The sequence below is a fragment of the Schistocerca gregaria genome, unplaced genomic scaffold, assembly GCF_023897955.1.
Source record: "Schistocerca gregaria isolate iqSchGreg1 unplaced genomic scaffold, iqSchGreg1.2 ptg000214l, whole genome shotgun sequence".
NCBI lineage: Eukaryota > Metazoa > Arthropoda > Insecta > Orthoptera > Acrididae > Schistocerca > Schistocerca gregaria.
The window spans coordinates 149200-177146 of record NW_026061742.1 but is presented as its reverse complement, the minus strand read 5'-3'; positions in this window follow the sequence as shown (position 1 = coordinate 177146).

The following is a 27947-nucleotide window of genomic DNA, read 5'->3' as shown; positions in this document are numbered from 1 at the left end:
CCCTTTTTGAATTTTTTTTAATTCGAGTTAACTAGTCTTGGAACCGTTTGAGGGACATCTGAAAATGTGGCGCACAGAATTCGCGTCTTTATTTCTTTAGATTGAATCTGGGTACTGGCTCTTTGACAATAAGACAGAGCACTCTTTAATGTATCGCCACGAGCGGCAGTTAAACGGCGACATGTATCGCGAAACCAAAACACCTACTTACCTTGGCAGCGTGAGCACTATTGCAGTTAATATCCATCTAGCAACTTGCGTTTTAGTTGTCTGTTGGCCACTGGTCAATCTCTTTCCATTGTAAATATAAATACGAATTGTCACCATATATCACAAGCATAACGTTTACCACAGATGTACCTTACAAAGATCTTCACTTAAAAATACAGCATACTTTGCTCGGAAACAATTTTTTTGATTTTTGTGCTTATAACACGACGGCGTGCTGAGAAGATAATGACTCGGTCTGTTTTATTTGAAGTCAGTAACATTCTACATCTTTACTATGGATATCTGCAGCCCTCTGCTTCGTACCGCGTTAGATAGCGGTGTGTGACGTGACTACGTTGGGAGTGAGAAAGAGCTCACAACACTAAAAGCACGAATTCGAAGACTTCGTCCGCATGTGGAGCACTCTCTCCTTGAGCACGGCAGTGCCAAACTACACACGATCGCTGCGGCATCTGCAGCAAGCCGACGTCCTTGGTTCACTGCCGTCGATCATCCTACACACAGTCTCGATTTTCGTCTATGTGCAAAACTAAGAAAACCTTCGAGCACTTCAATTATTTCAAGCGGTGCAAGCAGAGGTAAGGTTGTGGCTCTGTTAACATAGTCAAACAATATACTGTGACGGTGTCAACAAAATAGTATCTAGTTGGGGAAATTGTGCTGGTTCCGAGGGTGAGTGTGTTGAAAACTAAATTTATTGACGTGAAGAATACCGATGCAGAATGTTCATGAAGTTTGTTTTATTTAAAAATCTTTGTGACTTTTCACTCAAAACATGTCAACATTACTTTTCTGTACGTCCTCGTACAATGGATGTCTCAAAAAATACGTACATGGATCAAAATAAGTGTTAACATGAATGCTTTTAACAGCACTAGGTTCAAAAAATTTTAACTGTATGCCAATTGCAGATTAATTTTAATGGCAGCTAGCGCGATTATATGAGTGGACTATTAGATTTAATGGTGAGCATTTATCTAATTTTTAAACATTCTCTGCCTTGTCATTCTTCCTCTCTAAAGTGCCTCGTCTTCCAGTAACACTGTCGATCGACAGCATGATCTGTTGTCCGTCCATGGTTTTTCAGACCATTGATTCAGTGCTGAACCCAAACTGCTGGTCTGAGTTATTTATCCTGGATAATCCTGTGCGTCGTGTGTCACGTATGCCATTAATCTTTCAAAGAAATGGGACTTAACATCTGAGGTCGTCAGTCCCTTAGAACTTAGGTTTAAGTAGTTCTAACTAACCTAAGGACATCACACACACACACACACACACACACACGCCCGTAGCGGTCGCGCGGTTCGAGACTGAAGTGCCTAGAACAGCTCGTCCACAATGGCCGGCCATTAATGTTTCATTGAATTACTAATTTCAACAAGTTTTATTTATTGTTGCGGAATTGCGCTACCAAAACAATCGAGTTTTGCTATGTGGATGCTGTTGAGAATTTCTGAATTTTCGTACCGCCATATTTTTGACTATATCTTTCGATGGTGTTGTTGTTGTCTTCAGTCCTGAGACTGGTGTGATGCAGCTCTCCATGCTACTCTATCCTGTGAAAGCTGCTTCATCTCCCAGTACCTACTGCAACCTACATCCTTCTGAATCTGCTTAGTGTATTCATCTCTTGGTCTCCCTCTACGATTTTTACCCTGCACGCTGCCCTCCAATGCTAAATTTGTGATCCCTTGATGCCTCCAAACATGTCCTACCAACCGATCCCTTCTTCTAGTCAAGTTGTGTCACAAACTTCTCTTCTCTCCAATCCTATTCAATACCTCCTCATTAGTTACGTGATCTACCCATCTAATCTTCAGCATTCTTCTGTAGCATCACATTTCGAAAGCTTCTATTCTCTTCTTGTCCAAACTAGTTATCGTCCATGTTTCACTTTCATGCATGGCTACACTCCAAACAAATACTCGGAGAAACGACTTCCTGATACATAAATCTATATTCGATATTAACAAATTTCTCTTCTTCAGAAACGCTTTCCTTGCCATTGTCAGTCTACATTTTATATCCTCTCTACTTCGACCATCATCAGTTATTTTACTTCCTAAATAGCAAAACTCCTTTACTACTTTAAGTGTCTCATTTCCTAATCTAATCCCCTCAGCATCACCCGATTTAATTTGACTACATTCCATTATCCTCGTTTTGCTTTATTTGATGTTCATCTTATATCCTCTTTTCAAGACACTGTCCATTCCGTTCAACTGCTCTTCCAAGTCCTTTGCCGTCTCTGACAGAATTACTATTTCATCGGCGAACCTCAAAGTTTTTACTTCTTCTCCATGAATTTTAATACCTACTCCAAATTTTTCTTTTGTTTCCTCCACTGTTTGCTCAATATACAGATTGAATAACATCGGGAGAGGCTACAACCCTGTCTCACTCCTTTTCCAACCACTGCTTCCCTTTCATGCCCCTCGACTCTAATAATTGCCATCTGGTTTCTGTACAAATTGTAAATATCCTTTCGCTCCCTGTATTTTACCCCTCTGTCGATGGTATCCTTAATATTTTTCGATACGATCGCATTTCAAATGCTTAATACAGTCCATGACTCAGCTCCATAGAGTAGGACACCGAACATGTAACATCGAAGTAGTCGAGTGCGAATCCTAATGACTGCTCTGAAGGTTCTCAGCAGTCGCCGCGGACTAAATGACTGCAGGGGACTCGATGCATTGGCCATAAGTTTTCTAGTAATTCTGGAGATTTTCCTTTGGACTAAGTATGAAGTCGTTCCTTGTTGCTTAGATCGTGCAGGTTTCAGACCGATTGTGTTAGTATTGCTACACTACTAAGTGTGTATCCACCACCATATCAGGGTATATAATGAAACGGCGGCCCTCTTTCGTCATGCCTTACAAGGAGATATCTCCAGCGGTAGGATCGACTTTTTGAACCATCTATACGGTTATGTAGGTTAAGCACCCAAGTATCGCACACTGCAGCCATTCATCCTGGTGAGTCGACGTTAGCGAGGAAGTGACGAGAAAAGAAATTCGGAATTTTGTGTGAGACTCGATAGTATGAAGAAAGCCGAATGACATAAGTTGGTTATGAGGATAATTGAAAGGATACTAGCTTCACATGCATGAGGTTGTGGGTTCGAATCTCACCAGAGAAATAAATCTATTTTAGGTCTTTATCGAAGTGACATTGATAATCATATTCCTTCAACTGATGTAAATATATATATTTTTTTTAGTTCCACTCCTGGGTCACGTGATTCAATAGTGATATGAACTTCTTCATTTGGTCTAGTTTTTCTTCTTATCATCCCTTCTCCACTGGAAATATTTGTTTGTGAACTTTTAATTATCTTCATGTATCAATTCCGATTTAATGTCTCCTGTTTTTATTACCCTGTATTTTCGTCTACGTTATTGTGTACATTACATCGATTTCTCACTTTGCTTGAATTTTATTTTACTTAGAAAACATTCTCTCATTTATGTCCTCATCTACACTATAATTTCCATAGTGCACAAAGATTTTATGTTATGTTTTAAATATTTGTATGTCGATTACCATGCAAAAAAGGCACGTCTCCCAAAGAAAAACGTTTTTCACATTAATGCACAGTCAATATAAATAGATTATTTCGTCTTTTGTTTTTTAATTAATTTATCGGAGTTTTGAAGTAATTCAATAGTCAGCAGATAGGTATAATAAATTACACATTCACAAAAATTCCGATTGGAAGAAGAATGACATAAAGAAAAATTAAACTAATGGAAAAGTTCATACGGTGACTAAAACGATGTGACAAAAGAATAGAACGAAAGAAATTACATTTAAACCAATAAGTAGAGTACAAATAAACATCAAAGTCATTTCGATAAAGATTTTAAAAAAATTTACTGCACCTGACGAGGCATGGTTAAGCTTCTATCGTAACCATTATGACACGTAACCAGACTGTGGAATACGACTTCCTTCACGCTATGTAGCACCAGGCAAAATTTTGAAATCTTTTCCGTCAGTTACTTTCAATCCGAGGGCCACCTGGATGCAGGGATCTTAAGTTGCACTACGGCTTATTTGGATTCAAAAAGTCGATCCCACCGCTGGGGGCTCTCCTTGTTAGTTTTAAAAGTAACAAACGGCACATTTTGAAATAACAGTAATATCGCAGTCCAGTAGCGCCGGACCCTGCAAACTTGAAAGACAACTCCAGCAAAGGCAAAGAAAATTTTACTGTAGCAAGTAAATTACTGTAGGCAACTGAACAACAACGAAATAATAACAATAATAGGTTCGCAGGAGAGCTTCTGTAAAGTTTGGAAGGTAGGAGACGAGGCACTGGTAAAGCTGTGAGGACAGGGCGTGAGTCGTGCTGGAGTGGCTCAGTTGGTAGAGCACTTGCCCGCGAAAGGCAAGGGTCCCGAGTTCGAGTCTCGGTGCGGCACCCATTTTCAATCTGCCAGGAAGTTTCAATAATAATAATAATAGATCCAGTCATATTAATATGACCAACTCCTATTTTCGAGGTCAACGTGTAATAACCCATAGACTCCAGGAGATAGCATTAGTAGGTGATGAATGGGGGTGGGGGGAGGAGGCTGGAAACAGTGAAGTCGTTGTCATAATGCATAAAAGGGGCGATTTATGTGACGTCCAACAGGGCATAATCGTTGGCTTTCTTCCCAAGGGTGGAAGCATTTCCGAAACGGCAAAATCTGTAATCTTTTCACATGCCACTGTATGTAAAGTAAACCGTGAGTGGCAAAATCTCGGTATTCTAATCCGGCTCCAAGGCAAGTGTGTTGGACTACGGGCAGTAGGCGACACAGGTGAACGATAGCTGCAGATGTGTGTGCTGGCGAGAAGACGTGCAACTTTTGTGCAGCTGACAGCCCAGGCGAACCGAGGGCTGCCACCAATGTTTCCTCAACAACTTATGGGCTTCCGCAGTGGGCACCTGGTCCCTGCACCCACGCTGACTGATCTTCATTGGCGTTGAAAGCTTGCATTTGCACGCCGGTACCACAACTGAAAGTCCACTGAGTGCTACAGGTGGCCTCTCCATATTCATCACATTTTGTGCTCCATCGGACAGATTGAAAGCAAACGCCCTGCAACCCTGAGGGAGTGTTATGGTGTGGGCAATGTTTTAGTGGCACTCCCTGGGTGATCTCGTTGTTCTGAAAGGCACAATGGATCAACCCTAGTACGCACCTATCCTTGGGGACCATATCCACCCCTAGATGCACGTGTAACATAGCTCGCAGTGTATGTGCGTGGTTCTGAAAGCTCTAGGATGAATTTACCGTACTGCCCTCACCACCAAATTTTCCGCCTTTAAACCCAATCGAGAATCTGAAAGGTCACCTCGATCGAGTAGTTTGTGCCACGGATCCTCAATCGATAGAATTCTATCGCAGCATGACAAGTACTGGTGTCGGAATGGCTTCTTATGACTGTCGTTACATCATTGACTCTATTCCTGTGCGTCTCGTGCTGCAGAAGGTGTTTATTCGGTATTTTAACACGTGGTCAGATTACTGCGACTGGACAGTGTAATAATACTAATAAATTTCGCGTATTTCAGTGCCCTCGTTTAAGTCTTTCAATTGGACGGCACTTTGAAGACATGCTTATCATTAACGTACTCCAGTTGTCCAACCGGGGAAAGGGAATCGGCAGTTTAACGTGGAATCCGCACCACATGTTGTTTCTACCGACTCCTCATATCATTGAGAGGTGAAGGCTGTATTAAAAGCAGACAGAAAAATTTATTTGTTCATCTGGGATTCGATCCCGAGATTCTCGATTTGCAGGCACGCGCTGTGCCGGTAGACCACCAGGTCCAACAGTTACGAGACGGTAATCGAACTGTATTGGCAGAGTATTTCGTCGTATTTTGCGTCACGTAAATGTGCTGTGGTGTAAGCCAAAGTACATTCACGCTAAGGGCATCAGTTCCGATCCCAGAAAAATGTGCAGCCAGAGCAGTATTGTAAGTAAAAATCAAACTCTTCCATTTTTCTTACCGAATTGCTATACATCTAGAAAACAAACCAAAATTGTGAAAACATTTCATACAAGATTACTGACAAATTTTTATGAGTAAAAATAAACGGGTATGGTAATATACATGGAGGTGAATGAAAAGTAGTGGCAGTTTGGCTATAATTCATGTCAGTCTTCTTTGACTAAAATACACTTGATCACATTTCCGTCTCGCGTCTCGATCACTTTCCACACCCACATGAAAGATGTCATACACTGTCAGTGCATCCATCTGTGATGATGTCTCGCTAGGACCGCCATATGGTGCCTTATCATTTGCTGTAAGACGTGCCACGAAATACTTCGTTCATTTGGGTGATCAGGCCATAATTGGGGGGACTCTACCGGATGAATACGGTGGATGTCCCAGTATGTCCCGCTGCCACGTATGCGGTGCTCCTGCACAGGGCTCGTCGTTTGGCGTCGTGTAAGTTGGTAGAATGCAGCGCTGGAAGGAAAGATTGTTGCGCGCTCCGACCACGTGCCCTTCCAGTCTGCACCCAAGCACCTTTTTCGTGTTTCCCAAACATACTATTTAGGCACTCGAGCTAGCCTCTCCAACTCAGAGAGAGTACACACTGCAACTGACTCAAACACGACTTGTGCTGATGACTTTACTACTTCAGCCCACCATCTGTCAGCAACAGAAAGTGTGCGTACCGAATGACTCACATCCGTCATGTTATGGCATTGTGCTACCACTTTTTATCCAACACATGCAAAGACGCATGTGTGACTACTTGTTGTCTCCCATCTTGGTAGTGGCCTAATTATTGTGAGGTTTTGAAGTGCATTATCTATACGTGGTGTATCAAAAAGAATCATCCGACCTGGGCCGTCTATATTTCTGGAACTAAGAAACATATACAATGAATACAATGAATTTTGTCCTTTGATGTACGAAAACTAAAAAAGTTATTTTCATCCTTTTCATTGGTGTTCAATATGCATCGTTGAGATGCACGGAACATGTCAATGCGGTGTTCAAATTGTACCAACACTGCAGCAAGCATGTCTGGAGTTACAGTTTCCACAGGTGCTGTTATGCGATGTCTCAGTTCATTTATTGCTGTTGGTAATGTAGGTACATAAAGAGTCTCTTACAAAACCATACATATATAATCACATATAGTCGGGTGCGGTGACCTTGGAGTCTAGTAGTCTAGGGGTGAGTGATTTAGTCCAGTGTGAACGATCCATCGTTCAGCAATCGTTTGATTTAGAAATTCCCACACTTCCAGATGCCACTGTCGCGGTGCCCCATCGCATTGGAAAATGAAGTCGTTCATGTGGGAAGAGAAAGTTTTCAGGCATATCGAGATATATGCTTACTGTAACAGTGTTTCCGGCAAAGAAATATGAATCATACACATTTTCCCTCTAAACTGTACAAAATACATTAAATTTAGGAGAGTCTATTTTATGTTGTACACCTTCATGTGGTTGTCCCGTACCTCATATTGTCACATTATGACAGTTCACTTCTCTGTGTAAATGGAGTGTTGCCTCGTCACTAAACACTGACTGTGGGAGAAAACGGCCATCCTCCACCTTGACAAGAGTGAAATTATGGAACTTCACACGATGTTATCGCCCTCACGAACAGCTCGCATTAGCTGAATTTAATATTGTTTGATGCATAAACGTCGACGCAGAGACGCCAGACGGACATCGGGGACGTGCTGAGCTCTCGAGCTGCACGGCGAACGGATTTCTGCGAACCCCTCGTGAAACTGTGGCGGATGCGTTTGACGTCTGTGTCAGGCATTCGGGGACGGCCCGGCGATTCGCCTTTCCGCAAACCTTCTCTTTCTCTTTCTCTTAATCGTTGATGCTATCATCTAATGCTCTGTGCTGTAGGAGGATCATCATCGTACCTTGTACGAAAGTCACGTCGAACACTTATTACTGCCCACACTGCGCAAAGTGCAGAACACAAAACGCTTCCTGTCGCCGCGACACCATTTTTACTAGGACTGAAATGGTCGGACAGTGCTGCTGCCAAGCGGTAACCATGTAAAGCCGTAGGGTTTGCTCTTTCCAGCAGTACGCTATTCACGTACATATGTCGAATAACATAATAGTTACTTTTTTTAAAAAAATCGGTTGATCCTTTTTGATACACCCTGCATATTTACACTCTAAACAGTACCACCAATAAATTATCCCAGAGTGAAGGAAATTGTTAGATGTGATGTACGTGTAAAGGCAAACAAATGATAACAATTGCTGTTAAATTGGGTGACTCATTCAGGAGAAAGTCATAACGCGTTGGTCCACCTCTGGCCCTTAAGGAAGCAGCTATTCGACTTGATTTTCATTGATAAAGTTGGTGGATGTCCTCCTGACGGATGTCGTACCATATTCAGTTCAATTGATTTGTTACATCGTCAAAATCTCGACCTGGTTGCAAGGAGAATCCCATATAGCTCCAAAATTGGGGAGAGAGGTGGAGATCTTGTTGGCCAGTGTACTGTCACGTACGTACACACAGATGAAACTCTCAACATGTGTGATGCATAAAATATCGTCTACACTGAAAGCGTTCCCAGCAGAGGTTAACCCCTCGTAATGGCAAAAGGTGGTCATACCGCATATTGAAGTCCACTACCAGATGTCTGGATACTTTTGATCGGATAGTGTATTTCAGAATGTTAGCAGTGGCCAGAATTTGGGACATTCGGCTTTGAGCTTAAAGCTGGTGCGAGGCTGTTCAAGATACCTCTAAAAATAGAGACATCTGGCAGCATTAGAGTGAAATGTCCATCAAAGAAGCTGTGTTGCGCTCTCTACCTACAGTTGTTCTCGTGGGCGTCAGAGCCCCCGTACGCAAGAGGCCCCCTGGGTTTTATACTGCGGACACGGTAGTCGCGCCTTGTGAGCTCTCAGAAATTATGAAATGTATTCGAAATTTCTATTATGGTGGAACAACAACTGTACAATATACCGGAAACATGCACGATGTTCCGAAATTTCCGTTACAAACTCCTAGTGTAGATGGGGAATGAGTACACAATACTCGTATTCTGAATTGGAACCCATCTCCTGTAACGCACCGTTTCCTCGCTACAGCCGTCGGAAAACATGTTAGTAACGCGACCACTTGTACAAGTAAGTCATTAGCTGTGACCCAGTACATCGATAGTTCCACAATTCCACTCACTGAAAGGAAACTTGATAAGTGTAGATGGGGAATGAGTACACAATACTCGTATTCTGAATTGGAACCCATCTCCTGTAACTCACCGTTTCCTCGCTACAGCCGTCGGAAAACATGTTAGTAACGCGACCACTTGTACAAGTAAGTCATTAGCTGTGACCCAGTACATCGATAGTTCCACAATTCCACTCACTGAAAGGAAACTTGATAAGTTTTCAGAAACACTCTTCTTTACAATACGGCCTTTTGAAACTTAGGTGCGCTGCGTCTCTTTGTAGCACTGCAGTCACCCCTGCTGACGGTGAACGCACCATTATCTCAAAGTCGTTGCGCAGTTGTGGCGAAAAGCGTATGCCGTGAAGTTGGACGCTGCTGAGAACGAGCTTGATAAAGGCGACGAACTTCGCCATACAGTAGGATCATATCGGTGTATTCGGCAAAAGTGCACTCCGCAATATTTCTCTAATACTGAGAGACACTTGAGTGACGCACGAACCTTGTCAGAGTGGCAGGGCTGACGGTGAATGACATCCGAAGTAAGCATCTTCCCCCACCCCTTCCGCCATCCCACGATGGCTACCCTGTTGCATACCCACCTAGCAAACATGTATTCAAACGGCTGTAGCACGGAAAGTATACGTTTCCGTACGGGGGTTCAAATTAAAAATGTGGTCGCTTAGTTCTCTCTAAAAGTGCTAGAATTTCGGAAAACTCTGTATCTGTCCAGTAAACCGTACAGCTGGTGTCGTGCCACATTCGAAATATCCGATTATATTTCAGGATTTGGGTGTTATGGCATTTTGCAGAAACATTACTGAATTTTGCTGTATATTGTTATCATTAAAGTGAACTACCGTTTCTGTCTCCATACCATAAATCATAAGTACCATTTATATCGTTTCAAGCACTATTCAGCTGCTAGGTTTTAGGAAAAAATAATTGTATCATTCTCAAAATATCGGACAGAAGCGATATAGTTCCTACAAAGAACGCTAGCGAAGATGAACAAGTGCTCATGGTTCCTGATGTATGCATTTAACAGCCTATGTGTACTGCACATTGTTTTCTTCTCTCGTTCCGTACCACCACACCTGAAAGTTTCCTGTCCTACATCTTAGCAACAACGATAACGGTACATACTGAGGTAACAGAAAGGTTCTCTGTTATAATTTTCCGGTACAAGGACATAATCTCAAATTTATGCATTTTTCCATCTGCATCATCTTAGAAAGGTTGTAACATCTTCGTGGGATCCCTCTATTTTTGTAGGCACCGGTATCTATAACTTTGACGCTCTGTAGCGTCGCTGGATGACGTTTTCAGAAGTAGATTCCTATGTAAAACTTCATCAGTTACGTCCCCTGAACAGCCCTGAGTAGTGTTAAGCATGATTTGTGAAACACCCTGTATAAAGAATGAATAACATCAGGGAATGGACTGGAATCCTGTCTCACTCACTTGTCACGTATTTCCTTTCTTTCATGTCCTTCAACTCGTACAGCTGCTGTCTCGTTTCTGGTGGAGTTCTAAGTAATGCTTCGCTCGCTATATTTTATTCCTGGTTGCATCTTAAATTCAAACTGTATATTCTGGTCAACATCGTCAAAAGTTTTTTCTGTATCGAAAGATGTTATAAATATAGGTGCTGTTCCCTCCAAATTGATTTTCCTCTAAATCAGCTTCTGTAAGGTGCTCCATTCCTCTGCAAATAGTTTGTATCAGTATTTTCAGCTAGGAGTTATCATAGTGGTGGTTTGAAAATATTCGCACTGACCACGAGTTGCCTTATTTGGTATTGGTGCTATTACGCTTCTCGTTTAGTGTGAGGATTTAGCGGGTATTTCAGCCGGCGTACTCGTTCAGGAATGAAGCAGCAAATCCCGGCAGAGTGAGTCGTCGCCAGGTCCGCTAGAGCCCACTGGTAGCCAAGCCCTGCGCTACAGACAACTGACTGTGTGAGGGACCAGTAGCGACACCTAGCAGCGATGTGGTGAAAAGGAAATAGTATTGCTAAAAGTTTTATCCACGCCTTTTAGCAGTTAGAATGGAGATATGGCACGGAATTTAATAGAAAAAGAAAACAGCTATAGTAGCAGTCTCTCTCTCGCAATGCAACAATAGTACAACAACAATAGACCAACTGAATCTGTAGAGGTAGTAATAAAATTTATTTTCTGACCTGCAAGATACTTTCATATAAAGCTGAGCCTGAGAGGATGTCAGCTAACTACCGTCAGAAATATAATATGAAACATGTAGACCTGTCAGAAAAATCGTCAAGAAATTCGTTTTTTAAATGTTAAATGTTATCTGTTTAATTTAACATTCAGCTCACATAAAACCAGGATAATTATCCTCTTTCATACAAAGAAAGAGAGTACCTCATTAGTGACCTGTGTCATATCATAATCTCATTTTGACTCTTGAATAATTAAAAAAAATTGATATAATATTTTGCATTTCTTTTGACATTGAATGAATTTATCCTGTTCCTGCACTGAGAATGTACTAAGTAAATATCTAATATATGTATCAGTATTATAGCCAAATTTATTTTTCTAATTACTGATTATTAAATACCAAAACAGCTTCCAATTTCTTGTAGTTATCTTAGCAGCATTTAGAACAAAAACGAAAATAAAACGTATTAGTTTTTTTTAGTAAGGATATTATTTCATTGTTGTAATCCTACAAATGTTCATGATACTATGCTGTTTCTTTTGACAGTGAGATATAATATGTAGAAAGTACCTGGAAAATATATGCAGATGCGGTCTGGTGAAGAAAGTGTGCGTATTAAAATTTAAAATAAGTGATTGCAGCAGCATAATGAGGTATATTTTGTAGTGTGGGAGTGAGCTCCACGTGGGATCCGAAGCACGGACCCCACGGGGGTGCCCGGCATGCGCCACATGCCAGGGCAGAGGTGGAGGCTAGTGTTTGGAAGTCTGAAAATTCCAGCGCCGGCCGGGGATTGAACCCCGGCCCGGCTGGGGCGAATAGCCCCAGCCGAGGCGCTGGAACGTTTCAGACCACCTTACCGCTAGACCACCGGGGACCCCGGCCGTTTCCTGCTCCATAGTCCAGCTAGTGGTCTTAGAGCACTTCCTGTTGTCTGGTAGTCCTGTCACACTTCCTGTTGTCGGCTGTGTTTACATCGGACGCTGAGTGGCATAGTGTAGCCGGCAACATTAGAACGCTGTGAGGGGGAAGTGTTTACCTCCGACTAGTAGCTGTCCCCCCTACCCAGGTGAAGTAGCTTTACAGTTACCAAAGACATTTGAAATCAGCCTTTGCGACTGTATGCAGTCGACGGTTGTTAATCGTTTGTTTCAACCTGTTCCCAAATGCCTCGAGAAAACCGAAGCAACTTCTTCACTAATCGAGGCGACTGTCATATCAAAACGACCCGCAGACATTCTATAATTAAAAGTCAACGCCTAGCTTACACCAGATAATTCTGTCTGTTTCATCAGTTGTTTTAACAGTGCACGAAATACCACAGCATATTATTAATCCGTTGCAAATAAATATCTGTGTGTGCAGTTCAGGTCTGCGCCGTAGATTTTTCGTGAAAACGTCGGGATAAAATCGTAACATGTGTTTCATATTAATATGAAATTAAGTTATCAATATCTTTATTACAGTGGTCACACTCACAATTTTGGACTTTTCAGTGGCTGGGGTACGATATAGCCTTTGAGTACGTTATCGCGTTGCGCAATTTCTTCCTTTTTTTTCCGACTCTGAGGGAGCTGTCGCCTTCTCTCAGCGCTGCCCTTTTTAGGCTTTTCTCGCGTTTTCTGTAATTTAGAGCATATTTACAAGTCCTGAGACGAACTCTCCCTTTGTGTCGTAGGTTTAAACTCAATATAGATTTTCGTTTATATTCCGGCGAATATTTTTATTTTCTGTTACTCCTAGCGGCGCTCCCTAAGCTGTTCATCGCAATGACTCACGAATGAGAATCCTAGCTTACAGCTACACCAGTTTACAACTTTACACAAAGATGATTCCTAACAATGACCCGCATATGCCAACACAGGCAATAAGCGACAACCACGTGGACTTAACCTTTGTTTGCGCACTGTCGGTCTCGTAATTAATAGTGATTCAAATCTGACGCCATTTTGTCATATAAGAAACTCCGACCAAGGAGAAACTAGACGTTTTCACGTCAGAATACCTTCCAGGAAGTTTTCGACTTTCGTAAAGCAGAAACGAGTTTCGACGCTGTGGAATGCTTCGAGAAGTAGTAGGTGACGAATTGTTTCGGGATTCCACTATCCATGCTGCAAACGATCATCGAGCAGAAAGATAATGTTGCTGATAATTGTTAAAAGGCGGGAGCAAGCAGACCGGCGAGGCGAGTTCCCGCCTCTTGCTGAAAGCTTATGGAATTGGCTTACTCAGTGCAGGGTAGCAAGGGTATTTGTCGGAGGTTATAGCTTAACGGAACGCTAAATCATTAACGGTTAGTCTGGGAACCGAAGTCACAGATACAAATAAGAAGTGACACGCTAAATCCAAAGACATAAGGTGGTTTATAAGAAATTTAGTTCACAAAATGCATCCATTCGTAACAGTTTGTTCAGTATTGAAAAAATGAATGAAGCTGAATTTATGTATTTTTGAAGATTTGTGCGTGCCTTCCGTTTCAAATACAAAAGGACATAACATGTAAGAAAACTGGGAATACAATAGAAAAAAAGTCGAAATTTTATTTAGATTTTTCCTGATTCCATCTGGAATAAAGGAGAGTTAAATAGAATTAATTGTTCTAACTTTTTCTTACATCCTTCGAATTGTGCAGACTCGATTGTAACTGGCCCTTGGGCTTCGAATTTTCTAGAGTCTGCATTAATGTCTGGAAAGTAAAAATAAATCTCCTCGTGCTACTATCCACTTTTCAGCGGATGCTGATTTGGTTGTCCTTCTTAGTATATCAATATGATTCTAGAGTCGTAATCCACGTACGCAACGCTGTTACGGTATAAACGTACGTTTATTTTTACCAAAGTTGCGTAAGAATGCGCTTTTGCTATGCATCCCCACTCCTTAAATCCGCCATCAGGAAAAAGAAAGTGAATACCCTTTCCTTTGTTTTTCACCCTTCATCGATGACAAGTGATAATGACTTGGCAGCAGAGACCTGTTTAGCTTGAGTGAGTGCTTAAACGAAAGGCATGGACGAATAAAAATACAAAACAGATATATACGTAACGTCACGTAACCATGAAGAAAAGCAGACTTGGTTTATTTTACCATATCAGTTAATTCTTTTAAAACATCGTAAGTAGAATTACCAATTTCGGTCGCTTTCTACATCTAGGAACGTTCTTTATAATAGATAAGTCTCTGATATTCACTTACAACATTGTTGTGTCTTTTCCCCTTGCATTTGTGAATTGTCTTCTCAGACTGCAGATTTCTGAGCAGCACTGGTGCCATTAGCCTAAATTTATGTTGGTCTACAGCGCTGAGGTTGATCCCTCACCTGTGGTCGACTGAGAGATCATTCCAAAGCCTGACAGGCAGCGAACGACTTTGCGAGGGGCCGATCGTAGGGCCTCCAGAGGAAGCTTCTTGGAACGCAATTTCTGGGCGTTCACAGAAGGTGAGTTTGCTGGTAGTTCGGAACTCCAATAATAGGCGAGTAATTGGGCCCCCTTAATAACATGGCTGCCAAGGAGGGGAAGGACGGCAGTGTGCACAAGGTGGGGGAGTCATTCCTGATTTGTAAAGAGTGTTCCGGATGCCATGAAGAGTACAGGGCGCAGCCAACAGCATGTGGTGGCCCCAGTCGGTGCCAATGGCGTGTGTCGCTTTGGATTGGTTTTGTTTAGCGGATATGGTTAAGCGAGTTTAAGGCTGAGCTCACAATCTGCACCATCATCGACAGAACTGACTGTGGTCCTTCGGTGCAGAGCCAAATGAAAGGTATGAACCATAGGCTCGGGTGGTTATCTTACTGTGTAGGCCTCAGAGTCCTTGACTTGTGCCATAGGGTAGTGGGTTTCTGGATTCCGCTTAATAGGTCAGGAGTCCACTACACGGGTAGTGGGGGCGGCTGGGGTGCATTTTTAGGTTAGAGGGTCTCAGGAAAACATAGAAATGGCGTCTGTCTAAAAGGGGGCAGGTAACACACAGTAAGGTGGTTGTAGAAACGATTGGTGTTGTAAATTATCGTAGCTGTGTTGGGAAAGAACCTGAGCTCCAGGCCCTAATAGAAAGCACTAAAGCTCAAACAGTTATAGGTACGGAAACCTGGCTAAAGCCGGAAATATGTTAAGCCGAAATTTTTTCAAACGACCTAACAACGTTCAGAAGGGATAGATTAAACATAGTTGGTGCTGGAGTATTTATTGCTGTCAGAAGTAGTTTACCTTGTAGTGAAACTGAAGTAGATAGTTCCTGCGAAATAGTTGGGTAGAGGCTGTACTTGTCAATCGGACTAAACTGGATCGTTTTACCGACCCCCGAGTGAGAGGATATAGTTGCTGAACAGTTCAAAGAAAACGTGAGTCTCATTTCAAATGGTACCCCACTCACACAATTATAGTCGGTGGTGATTTCAATGTATCCTCGATATGCTGGAAAATTTACACGTTTAAAGCCGGCGGCAGGCTTAAAACGTCACCTGAAATAGTACTGAATGCTTTCTAAAAAAAGTATTTTGAACTATTAGTTCGTGAGCCCACTCGAAGCATAAATGGTTACGAAAGCGTACTTGACCTCATAGCAGCAAATATTCCTGGATGAATAGGTAGTATCATGACGAATACAGGGATTAGCGACCACAAGTCAGTTGCCTGTACACTGAATACTGTAACACCTACAACCATCAAAAAGAAACTTAAAGTACATCTGTTTAAAAAAAGCTGACAATGCTCTTAACGATTTTTAAGGAAACAGCCTCCACTCCTTCCGATCTGATCATGTAAGCGTAGAAAAGATGTGGAATGATTTCAGAGAAATAGTATCGATTGCAATTGAGAGATATATATACCACATCAATTAATAAGTGATGGTACTGATCCCCCATGGACAAAACGGGTGAAATCGCTGTTGCAGAAGTAACGAAAAAGCATGCCAAATCTAAAAGAATCCAAAATCCGCAAGACTGGCAATGTTTTGCAGAAGTTCTAAATATAGCGGTTACTACAGTGCGAGATGCTCTTGATAATTTCCGCAACAAAACTCTGTTTCGAAATCTGGCGAAAAACCCAGAGATTCTGTTCATGAATAGAGTACACCAGTGTCAAGACGCAATCAGTACCTTCACTGCGCGAAAGTAACGGTGGAGTCACTGATGACATTGTCACTAAAGTAGAGTTAAGAAACGTGGTTTTCCGAAACTCCTTCAGCAAAGAATACGAAGTAAGCATTCCCGAAGCCCAGTCAACAGAAAGTGCCAAAATGAGAAGCATATATCCTCGGTGTAGCAAAGCACCTTAAATCACTTATTAAAGGCAAGGTTTCCGTTCCAGATTGTATACCAGTCAAGTTCCTCTGAGTGTGCTGATACAATAGCTCCATGTTTAGTAATTATATACAACCACTCACAGAAAGATCCGTACCTAAAGACTGAAAAATTGCTCAGGTGACACCAATTTCTTAAAGTACTGCCTTTTGTGATGTTTAACAATATTGTTGGCAAGCGTACTTGTTATACAAATGGGCACGGCATACGCTTACGGTCGTAAAATATATTTCAGCGTTAAACTGGAAATAGTTGTAGGATTTAATTTCTTGTACATTAGGTTTTTGTGTTGGAGAAGATTCTCATCAGTAATTTTAATAGTCTCAAAAATGTGAATGTTAGCAAGTAAATTAACTACGTTAAGGGATATGAAATTACCATCATCAGGAATGGAAAAGTTTTTAATTTTAGCTGTTAGTTAAAGGGAATTTTTAACAGTGTAGTTTTCTTCAAAGACATAATACTCTTTAAATGGTGTATGAGATTTTTTGCCGATTTCATAGAAGCGCCGTCTGTATAGTTAACACTGTGGACAGGAAGCGAAGGCGGCGTGCAGTCGGAGGCGATACTGGGTTCGTAGCGGTGGGCACCAATTGTCGGCTACGACGGGACTGCCCGGGAGGCACACTCACACTCACATTCGAGTGGCCGCACGTGACACGGTGGATGCAGCAGAAGGTCCATAGCAGCAGTGACCCTGTCGCGGATGCGTGCACCACCTGTTCTAGTGTCTCGTGTACACGAAGGACCTCTGCGGACCGAGCTGCAACTTTCTTAGCTCGCTGGACTGTGCAGTTACTGATTTACAGGGGTTATGCTCTATGCAGCCTGCCTGGCAGAGGTGTGTTGCAGGGTGGCATCAGAGCCTGACGGCTTCCGCGACTGGACAAATGAACTGGCGATAAAAAAAAAATCATAGCAACAAACGAACAAAAAGTCATGTAGAGTAATGAAATTTCGGGAATCCGTCTGTCTATGTAGGATATTTAAGTAATTAACATTGCAGCATCACAGGGCAACGTAAGCGCGAAATAAGCCGTTGCAAAAGTGACATGCTGGTAAGTTAATAACAGATGTAACGATCAGAATGTTGAATGCAAGCATTGAAACGGGCACGCATTGTGTTGTAATGGTTTGCGATGTCAGTTTTGTGTCGCAAATGCCGGTGGTTTGGGGGTCAGTGAAATGCATGCTACTGGGCGCCTTGGCTCGGGGCTGTCCCTGAAGTAATCGATTTTTATTTCGTTATGTCGTCGACTGCTGTTCGAATTGCTACTGCAGAAGAAATGTGATGTGCCAGAGACGTACGCCAGACACGACTGCCTTCCCTCTTGGTAGCGCCACGTGACCGGTTGGAGCTCGAGCTTTTTGCGACCGTACATTCTCGCGGTCACCGCTGCCAGTATACAGTGCTACATTTCTGCCAAGTCTCCTGCGAAATCGCTGGAGGAACATCCAGCTTCTCGTGGCCCTATTACACGACCTCGTTCAAACTCATTAAGATGATCGTAATGGCGTCTCTGTCTCCTCAAAGGCATTCTTGGCTAAGATCAAACCACCACGTCCAATCTAGAAGGTAACTAACGCTCACAACCGCCACGGCGTGTATTTACAGCAGACCTGATCTGCACCCTCACAGTGCCCCTACTAACACCATTCTTATGCGACTGGCGCGAAATTTAAATCGACACTATTTTTCAATTGTAGAAACACGCCTACCAACTTTCGTTTATCCCTCACAACTGCTTGTGGTGTTGCGATTTTTTCTGTCGCTGTATGTTCAAGAATTCTGCAGCAAATGGATGTTAACGATATTGGACTGTAATTTTGCAGGTCCGTCCTATTACTGTTCTTATACACTACTGGCCATTAAAATAGCTACAGATGATAAACGGGTATTCATTGGACAAATATATTATACTAGAACTGACATGTCGTTACATTTTCACGCAATTTGGGTCCATAGATCCAGAGAAATCAGTACCCAGAACAACCACCCCTGACCGTAATAACGGCCTTGATACGCCTGGGCATTGAGTCAAACAGAGCTTGGATGGCGTGTACAGGTACAGCTGCCCATGCAGCTTCAACACGATACCACAGCTCATCAAAAGTAGTGACTGGAGTATTGTGACGAGCCCGTTGCTCGGCTACCATTGACCAGGCCTTTTCAGTTGGTGAGAGATCTGGAGAATGTGCTGGCCAGGGCATCAGTCGAAAATTTTCTGTATCCAGAAAGGCCAGTAACATGTGGTCTTGCATTATCCTGCTGAAATGAAGGGTAGAGCCACGGGTCGTAGCACATCTGCAATGTAACGTCCACTGTTCAAAGTGCCGCCAATGCGGACAAGAGGTGACCGAGACGTGTAACCAATGGCTCCCCATACCGTCACGCGGGGTGATACAGCAGTATGGCGATGACGAATACACACTTTCGTGATGTTGTAAACAGAACCTGCATTCATCCGAAAAAATAGCGTTTTGCCATTCGTGCACCCAGGTTCGTCGTTGAGTACACCATCGCAGGCGCTCTTGTCTGTGATGCAGCGTCAAGAGTAACAGAGCTCATAGTCCATGCTGCTGCAAACGTCGTCAAACTGTTCGTGCAGATGGTTGTTGTTTTGGAAACGTCCCCACCTGTTGACTCAGGGATCGAGACGTGGCTGCACGGTCCGTTACAGCCATGCGGATAAGATGCCTGTCACCTAGAATGCTAGTGATACGAGGTCGTTGGCATCCTGCACGGCATTCCATATTCTGCTAACAGTCATTGGATCTCGACCAATGCGAGCAGCAATGTCGCGCTCCGATAAACCGCAATCGCGATAGGCTAGAATCCGACATTTATCAAAGTCGGAAACGTGATGGCACGCATTTCTCCTCCTTACACGAGGCATGACAACAACGTTTCACCAGACAACGCCGGTCAACTGCTGTTTGTGTATGAGAAATCGGTTGAAAACTTTCCTCATGCCAGCACGTTGTAGTTGTCGCCAGCGGCGCCAGTGTTGTGTGAATGCTCTGGAAAGCTAATTATTTGCTTATCACAGCATCTTCTTCCTGTCGGTTATATTTCGCGCATGTAGCAGGTCATCTTCGTAGTTTAGCAATCTTAATGGCCAGTAGTGTACATAGGAGTCACTTTTATCCAGTCATTTGGGACTTTGCGTTATGCGAGAGATTCACGATAAATGTAATCTAAGTAAGGGGCCAATGCCGTAGAGTACTGTTTGTGAAACCGAATCGGTATTCGGAAAGGACCTGGCGACTTATTTGCTACCAAATGTTCCAGCTGCTTCTCTAGGCTAGGAATGTCCATTACCGTGCTGTCGACACGAGAGTTTAACGACTGCGTGTATCTACGATTCTGCTGCGTGAAATATTCCTAAAACATGAAATTTAAAACTTGAGCATTCCTTTTGTTGTTTTCTACTAGCACACCAGGCTGAAGCTTCGCTCCCCACTCAGCGGTTTTACGCAGGACCAGAATAGTCTCGCGATCTCTTCAAGATAATTTGTTGAGGTATGACGGTGGCAGCTTTATGCTCGAGCATCGATCTTTCCACAGAAGCACGAATCTCTACTAACCTTGAATTGTTGTTAGCGTGCTCTCTGTTGAACTGAGAGTGCAACAGTCTCTGCTTCATCATCATTTTCCGCAATGTATCTTCTCCATCCTTCATTCGCTTACTAGGCACATAGTTTTCCACAGCACGATTTAGAATATGTTTAAACTTGGCTTATAATTACTCTACACCCATCATACTGGAACTAAATAATGTCCATTCACTGTTTGAGATTCTAACAACCGCTTTTCTGCTCAACTACTCTCCTAGCTTTCTTGATTGATTTAATAACTTAAGTAACCATCGTCGCTACGGCGACGTCATTATCACTAACGCCTGTCTCTGTAGTGACACCCTCGGTGAGTCCAGGCATCTTTGTAGCTACATGCTCTAAAATACTTACATCAAAAAAAGTTTAGCATCACTTCCATTGGTTCTGGAAACTATTCCAATTTTTTGTACAGAGATCGATATAAACATCGTTTCCGCCCTTTTTATTGCTCATAAAAATGGCACATGGCATGTTGTACCACCGTATAGCGAGACCTTCAGAGTCGGTTGCCCAGATTGGTGTACACACCGGAACCTGTAATACCCACTACCACGTCCTCTTGAATTAATGCACGCCTGTATTCGTCGTGGAATACTATCCACAAGTTCATCAAGGCAGATTGTCCCATTCCTAAAGCTGATTCGGCGTAGATCACTCAGTGTGGTTGGAGGGTCACGTCGGCCATAAACAGCCCTCTTCATTCTGTCCCAGGTATGTTCGATAGGGTACATGTCTGGAGAAAAATGGTTCAAATGGCTCTGAGCACTATGAACATTGACTTACGAGGTCATGAGTCGCCTAGAACTTAGAACTAATTAAACCTAACTAGCCTAAGGACATCACACACATCCATGCCCATGGCAGCATTCGAACCTGAGACCGTAGCTGTCGCCCTGCTCCAGACTGTAGCGCCTAGAACCGCTCTGCCACTCCGGCCGGCACATGTCTGGAGAATATGCTGGCCACACTAGTCGGGCGATGTCGTTATCCTGAAGGAAGTCAGCCCCAAGATGTGCACGATGGGGCCGCGAATTGTCGTCCATGAAGACGAATGCCTTGGCAATATACTGTATACTGCCGATCTCGTTGCACTAAAAACGAAATTAAAAAAGCGGTCGGAGGATGGCATTCACGTATTGTACAGCCGTTGCGGCGCCTTCCATGACCACGAGAGAGTACATCGGTCCCACATAATGGCACCCCAAAACAGCAGGGAACCTCTATGTTGCTGCACTCGCTCGACAGTGTATTTAAAGCTTTCAGCCTGACCGGGTTGCCTCCAAGCACGTCTCCGACGATTGTCTGGTTGAAGGTATATATGAGACTCATCGGTGCAGAGAACGTGATGCCAATGCTGAGAGGTCCATCCGGCATGTTGTTGGGCCCATCGTTACCGCGCTGCACTGTGTCGTAGTTGCGAAGATGCATCTCGCCACGGACGTCGGGAGTGAAGACGTGCATCGTGCAGGTTACTGTGCACTGTTTGAGTCTTAACACGACGTCCTGTGGCTGCACGAAAGGCATTATTCAACATGTTGGCTTTGCTGTCGGGGTACCTCCGAGCCATAATCCGCAGGCAGCGGTCATCGATTGCCGTAGTCGCCCCCGGGCATCCTGAGCGAGACATGTCATCGACATCGCTTTCGTTTACTCCGACTCGCCTTGACACTTCACTTGTTGAGAGCCCTTCCTGGCACAAACGAACAATGCGGACCGCTGTATTGACGGTGTAGGCACGGTTGAACTACAGACAACACGAGCCGTGTACCTCCTTCGTGGTGGAATGACTGGAACGGATCGGCTGTCGGACCCCGTCTGTCTAATAGGCGCTGCTCATACACGGTTGCTCACATCTGTGGTCGGGCTTAGTGACATCTTTAAAAAGTCAAAGGGACTGTGTATCTGATACGATATCCACAGCCAAAGTTTATCTTCCCGAGTTCTGGTAACCGGGGTCACGCAATTTTTTTTTTATGTGTGTATTTCCATTGTATGTGCTCTCTCGAACTAGGTGCTCAAGACAGTTTTCGAAAAAACATGTTCAACAGTACTCTGCAAGGCTACTTATGTGGAAACCTTGTAATGAATCCATCGGTGTCCTTGTCTATGCTCGGAACTAATACTGCACGATTTGGGTACTTCCGCACTACTGGGCGTAGACTTTCTTTGAATAACTCTGTCTCGACGGAATCGGGAGGCCGTTAATAACATCCAACAATTACCTTCTTTTCACCTAAACCTGTTGTGCGTTACCAGATAACTTCACAGCCACACTGAAATCCGACTTGAGTAGAAACAACATTTTTGTCACCCTCGGTAAACGCTTCCCCATCAGTGGCGTTTAACATGTCTTTTCGTTACACGTTCCACGAATCGCTAAACATTTCAGAGCTTTATACTTGGAGTTTCAGACAGCTCTCGGTCCCGAGAATAATTTGTGTGTGACGAATTTCAGAGAGGGCAGTAAAGGCGAAATATTAGGAATATGCGATGTCTGTTCTTTGTGACATGTTTGAATAAACGGACAGCACGCTTTCATATAACTGATTCGCCTCTACGAGCAATGAATCAGGTAGCAGCGGACCCCGGGTTCGAGTTCCAGGGTTGCATACATTTTTTCTCATTGCCGCTGATTCCGCGCAAGGTCTCAGTGCAGCTTACCTTAATAGTTCCTTCCGTTTCCTTTCTCCTCGCTTCAGTCTACATGTGTTGTTGTTGTCATCAGTCCTGAGACTGGTTTGATGCAGCTCTCCATGCTACTCTATCCTGTGCAAGCTGCTTCATCTCCCAGTACCTACTGCAACCTACATCCTTCTGAATCTGCTTAGTGTACTCATCTCTCGGTCTCCCTCTACGATTTTTACCCTCCACGCTGCCCTCCAATGCTAAATTTGTGATCCCTTGATGCCTCAAAACATGTCCTACCAACCGATCCCTTCTTCTAGTCAAGTTGTGCCACAAACTTCTCTTCTCCCCAATCCTATTCAATACCTCCTCATTAGTTACGTGATCTATCCACCTTATCTTCAGTATTCTTCTGTAGCACCACATTTCGAAAGCTTCTATTCTCTTCTTGTCCAAACTAGTTATCGTCCATGTTTCACTTCCATACATGGCTACACTCCAAACAAATACTTTCAGAAACGACTTCCTGATACATAAATCTATATTCGATGTTAACAAATTTCTCTTCTTCAGAAACGCTTTCCTTGCCATTGCCAGTCTACATTTTATATCCTCTCTACTTCGACCATCATCAGTTATTTTACTTCCTAAATAGCAAAACTCCCTTACTACTTTAAGTGTCTCATTTCCTAATCTAATTCCCTCAGCATCACCCGATTTAATTTGACTACATTCCATTATCCTCGTTTTGCTTTTGTTAATGTTCATCTTATATCCTCCTTTCAAGACACTGTCCATTCCGTTCAACTGCTCTTCCAAGTCCTTTGCCGTCTCTGACAGAATTACAATGTCATCGGCGAACCTCAAAGTTTTTACTTCGTCTCCATGAATTTTAATACCTGCTCCAAATTTTTCTTTTGTTTCCTTTACTGCTTGCTCAATATACAGATTGAATAACATCGGGGAGAGGCTACAACCCTGTCTCACTCCTTTCCCAACCACTGCTTCCCTTTCATGCCCCTCGACTCTTATTACTGCCATCTGGTTTCTGTACAAATTATAAATAGCCTTTCGCTCCCTGTATGCCAGTCTACATGAAAAGGCAAAATAGCCGGCGGCGAAGATGAGCCGGAAGACACAGATGACCTCCTTATACAGGTTGCACGAGAAATATTAGGCATTGACATAGGTAAGGTAGACACTGGGTGGTACGTGGATTATAAGGTGCTTCGAAATCTCATCCAATAATTGTCAAATTTGTCTCACACCGAAAAAGGACGCAGATCTTCAGCCACGAGAAAAAATAGTTAGCAAGGGCAGGGCTTACTATAAGACAAGATCTTACACTCCTATAAATTGAAATAAGAACACCGTGAATTCATTGTCCCAGGAAGGGGAAACTTTATTGACACATTCCTGGGCTCAGATACATCACATGATCACACTGACAGAACCACAGCATGCACAATGTCGGCACTAGTACAGTGTATATCCACCTTTCGCAGCAATGCAGGCTGCTATTCTCCCATGGAGACGATCGTAGAGATGCTGGATGTAGTCCTGTGGAACGGCTTGCCATGCCATTTCCACCTGGCGCCTCAGTTGGACCAGCTGGACGTGCAGACTGCGTGAGACGACGCTTCATCCAGTCCCAAACATGCTCAATGGGGGACAGATCCAGAGATCTTGCTGGCCAGGGTACTTGATTTACACCTTCTAGAGCACGTTGGGTGGCACGGGATACATGCGGACGTGCATTGTCCTGTTGGAACAGCAAGTTCCCTTGCCGGTCTAGGAATGGTAGAACGATGGGTTCGATGACGGTTTGGATGTACCATGCACTAGTCAGTGTCCCCTCGACGATCACCAGAGGTGTACGGCGAGTGTAGGAGATCGCTCCCCACACCATGATGCTGGGTGTTGGCCCTGTGTGCCTCGGTCGTATGCAGATCTGATTATGGCGCTCACCTGCACGGCGCCAAACACGCATACGACCATCATTGGCACCAAGGCAGAAGCGACTCTCATCGCTGAAGACGACACGTCTCCATTCGTCCCTCCATTCACGCCTGTCGCGACACCACTGGAGGCGGGCTGCACGATGTTGGGGCGTGAGCGGAAGACGGCCTAACGGTGTGCGGGACCGTAGCCCAGCTTCATGGAGACGGTTGCGAATGGTCCTCGCCGATACCCCAGGAGCAACAGTGTCCCTAATTTGCTGGGAAGTGGCGGTGCGGTCCCCTACGGCACTACGTAGGATCCTACGGTCTTGGAGTGCATCCGTGCGTCGCTGCGGTCCGGTCCCAGGTCGACGGGCACGTGCTCCTTCCGCCGACCACTGGCGACAACATCGATGTACTGTGGAGAACTCACGCCCCACGTGTTGAGCAATTTGGCGGTACGTCCACCCAGCCTCCCACATGCCCACTACACGCCCTCGCTCGAAGTCCGTCAACTGCACATACGGTTCACGTCCACGCTATCGCGGCATGCTACCAGTGTTAAAGACTGCGATGGAGCTCCGTATCCCACGGCAAACTGACTGACACTGAAGGCGGCGGTGCACAAATGCTGCGCAGCTAGCGCCATTCGATGGCCAACACCGCGGTTCCTGGTGTGTCCACTGTGCCGTGCGTGTCATCATTGCTTGTGCAGCCCTCTCGCTGTGTCCGGAGCAAGTATGGTGGGTCTGACACACCGGTGTCAATGTGTTTTTTTTCCATTTCCAGGAGTGTACAAAGGACCATCTAAGGATTTAAAACAGCGCCACACCCCATTTCGGCCTTCAGAATGTATGTACTCTGGGCGGCAGCATAATTAAGACCGCCGCCCCCCCCCCCCCCCCCTGAAAAGAATGCATTTAGAAACGTGTCAGAACTGAACAGCATTAAGAGAAACTATGCGAGCCAAAGCGAAAACCTAGCACCTCTCACCTTAATTTAATACTAATCTTTTGCAACATCTCTCCTTCTCTGAATGCTATCTTGAAATTGCATCTACTCTCCAACTATCTCTGTTTCTGTGCCTTTACCTATTGTTCTTGTAACTGTAACTCCGTAATTATCTTCCTGCTAGTGTCTTCGACTGTTACCGTTAACTGTAGCATTACTTGATCTGAAACTATTTGCCTGAAATTCTTTACATTGTATGCTATAGCATACAACTGTAGCTATTGTTATTTTCCTGGTTACCTTACTCGCTCACCTACTCGGTTTAAACTGCCGAGAGAAATATCGCAATCACTATTATTGTAGTAATTCCTAACTTGTTGGCATTCTTCGTTAATTTTATAGCGAACTGCTTTTCGTCCCCTGACACATCGTATCTTTTCTCGACGGCACCCCTTCACAACGAATACTCTCCGCTCCTCTCTACTCCGTACTGTAACTGGGTTTTCTCTGTTTGCGATGGTCATCTGTCAGGATGAGCACTACTGCAAAGGGCATTTGATTCTAAAGCATTATGTCAGGGTGAAAAACACTAAATAAATTACTTTTTCTCTCTTAACAACATTTTTGCAGGGTGGGTTCATCCTTGGCTCAGGTATGAGGTAGAATGAAACAGCAGTTTTACATAAGATAACTTTTATTGAAAGTTTTGTACAAGGGTTTCTGGCTGGGATACTGGCAACTGTGTCGTTTGCGAAGCCTTCTGCTTGCGTGAGCGGCGGCGTCTGATTACGCACGGCGGTGTGTATCTCGTGTCGCCGTTTCGCCCAGTTGACTGGAGACGGGCATCGCGAGGTGGTCCGTTTAATTATTGAGGAAGAAGTCGTGAATCGGACGGTGACGACTCGGATGTGACTGCTGATGTGCGCTGTCTCCTTCCCGTCCTCACGAGTCACTCGGGTACATAAAAATCTGGCCTCAAATACCTTCTGTCTTCTGGCGCCGAGGCTGCTGCTTGCTATTCCATTACAGCGGCGGACTCGGTGCTTCTGTGTACGATGTAGTTTCTTCCTGCATGACGGTCTTGAGCACCGACTGTACCGGAACTGAACTGAAAGCTACTCCTGTCGGGCCCACTGCGTCTCGCGTACTTATTCACTTCACTGGAGGTGAACAACATCACTGTCGTTGCCTCTTCTGTCACGTCGAAAAGCTTCGCGAAGAATCTTCTTAACGTCGGTCATTGGCTCTCGGAATGTAGGCGAGGGCCTTTGATCACGTGTGACAATTGAGAAACACGTGAGCCGGACGGGCGATGCCCTGACGGCTGAATCGACAGCTTCTGCTTACGTGGGGGAGGACGATAGCTTCTCCTGAATGTGCTGACTTCGCGGTCATTGCCTCTTCTGCTCTGCCCATTGTTTGCCAGAGTGTAACTCTTCTAAGCTAAACGAAGTTTCTCATTAATTTTAAATTTCTACTTCACCTTGATTTCACTAATTTATTTCCCTATCTTAAGTACCACTCAACAGTATTTGCGCCGATCTCCGTGCACTGTTTTAGGAAAGTGTAATGCCGTCACTACACGGACGGTGTTGTGAACGTCAGTCTTGAGCGTGCCAAGTTGAAAGTGCTGCCGAACGCTCTGACTTGTGCATACAGCATGTGCCTGTCAACGTGGTACACGCGACCGCAGCGGCAGCATCTGGGTCACACATCACCCGGTTGTCCGCCCCGGTAGCTGAGTGGTCAGCGTGACAGACGGGTTCGATTCCTGGCTGGGTTGGAGATTTTCTCTGCTCAGGGACTGGGTGTCGTGTTGTCCTAATCGTCATCATTTCATCTCCAACTACGCGCATGTCACCGAAGTGGCGTCAAGTCGAAAGACCTGCACCAGGCGAGCGGTCGG